The sequence below is a fragment of the Rhinopithecus bieti genome, unplaced genomic scaffold, assembly GCF_001698545.2.
Source record: "Rhinopithecus bieti isolate Rb0 unplaced genomic scaffold, ASM169854v2 scaffold_23818, whole genome shotgun sequence".
In the NCBI taxonomy this organism is placed as follows: domain Eukaryota; kingdom Metazoa; phylum Chordata; class Mammalia; order Primates; family Cercopithecidae; genus Rhinopithecus; species Rhinopithecus bieti.
In genome coordinates this window covers 1,511-3,921 of record NW_016810837.1, presented here as the reverse complement: position 1 = coordinate 3,921, position 2,411 = coordinate 1,511, and positions in this window count along the sequence as shown.

The window sequence follows — 2,411 nt, the reverse complement described above, 5'->3', positions numbered from 1 at the left end:
TCCACCTTGCTGGCATGATTTTACTGAGAAAATTGGAACTCCATTGGCTTCTTAAGAAAACTTAAATCTATCCAAACTTGCTCATCTGTGACCTCTCCCTTCCGATAACTTCTGCTCCTTCCTCCTTCTTTTACCACCTTCCATCTTCCCTTCAGTTTCCTTGGATTCCTTGAAATGTCTTCCTTCACAACAGTCTACCTCCTCCACACCTCTATCCATCCCTGCCAGACTTTTCCCTTCCCATTCCAGCTCCTAAATTCTCTATAGTCACTTGAACTGTAGGCCCCTCTTCCCCCATTAGGGGCTCTCAAGATATTTGGGGAACTTAAAACCAAATACATAATGGAACAAAAGAAAATTTTAAAAGTCTCCTCCATGAATATTGCTAAAAAGAAATATTGAGAAGGTAACTTTTTTTTTTTATCACCAGCAATACAATTCAGATAAAAATATGAAGCAGAGAGAAGATGAGAACCAGCTATTTTAAATAAACCAATGAGTTTTATATTACTGTATTTATCAGACTCATGACCGAAATTTCAGAATAAAAGCTGCAGTGTCTATTTGCACCTATCTGTGTATGTTTGGATATGTATGTATGTTATATATATATGCAACTTTTTTATTTCCAAATAACATTACCAAATTATTTCCTAAAATCATATAAAGGTAGTCTTTTCTGATTGGCTTAGAGATAATCACATACGTAAATTAAACATTCCTTAAACTCCCAGAAATACAGAAACTAATCAAAATGTTTCTCAAGTATATGTAATTACATAAATATTGGTAAATAAGACTAGTTTGATATTATTGGTTTAACTAATATGGGTATGCCTTCTGAGTTATCAGCATTAAGTACATAGGGGAAAAAAATATCTTAGCTTTCTACCCTTTGAAGTTCTCAGGTAGGGCTCTAACAAGAGAAATATTGACAGATAAAAGCATACAAATGCATTTGTTATTAGTTTTTGGTGAAACGAAAGCCTTCGTGATGAAATGAAGACCTGAAGTAATAATTAAACCTGAGTGTTTTTGTGATAGGTTTGATGAAGAGTGGAAAGTTTTGGAAGAATGTGTTAAGACAAAGAGTATGAGCTAAGTGTAGTAAACTGAAAGGATCTTAACAAAGCTCATTCATTTAAATTCCTCTCACTGTCCCTCCATCTTCAGAGATAAGGATGTTCTTTTCTTCTGGGTATTGGGAGGGAACCTGTTATATAAATCGGTTATTATCTACATTAGTGGAGAAGGACTGAAGACTGTCAGAGATTCCTTCCTGACATTTCTCAGGTTCTTCTAGCTTAAAATAGTTAACATGCCAATGTGCCATATTTTGTGGCAATGTCTTCTAAACCTACCAAGTATAATATGAACATATGTTTTGACTCTACTTTTTTCACTCGTGAAATAAGGTAATATTGTAAAAGTGAAAAGGAAGTTTAGAATAACTAACCGCATTTCACTCCTAGCCTCTGCGTGGTGATATCTTTTAAATTAATTAATTTTCTTATCTCTGCATGCAAGGCAAACTAACTATGGAAGGAATTTAGTTTATAGTTCACCTTTAAATCAAGGACAATAATAATACCTTTTCCAATGATAACCCCCCAAGGAAAAAGGAAGTATGCATATACTAATAATGTTATGCTAAAGATTTATAGGAACATTTGTGACCTGAATTATTACACCACTCAAAGTCAACGAAAAAATAGTAAAGAAGTTTCACAATCCTCTTAGACCCTTGCTGCTGCCCAGATGTCTGTGGATATTGGTCACCTCTTGACCTCACCCCCCACTTTCTCCTCCCTCCCCAGAGGAGGAGCCTAACATTTATATTACCTTAAGATAGTTCTTTAGGATACAAATTCTGCTATCTTTTCAGTTTGCTGGCTCTGAATAAAGTTGTTTTCCTTGTGTAAATACCTTCTACCAACTTACTGGCTATCGTGCAGTGAGAGCTACAAGAACTGGACCTGGTTACTAGATGTTCAGGATTATAAAAATTATAGATTCAACCTAAGAACAGAAGTCCAAGTAAACAGCAGTAAAAAAATTTAAAAAATAGCTGGGCACGGTGACTCATGCCTGTAATTCCAGCACTTTGGGAGGCCAAGGCAGGCAGATCACCTGAGGTCAAGAGTTCGAGATCAGCCTGACCAACACGGAGAAACCCCATCTCTACTAAAATACAAAATTAGCTGGGTGTGGTGGCACATGCCTGTAATCCCAGCTACTCAGGAGGCTGAGGCAGCAGAATCACTTGAACTGGGGAGGAGGAGGTTGTGGTGAGCTGAGACCCCATCTCAAAAAAAGAAAAGTAAGATTTTGGTTTTACTTTTGATACATTTCTAACATGCATGTGCTGTAAAAGTAGTTAACAGGAAAATAATTTGAGATGATGACTAGCT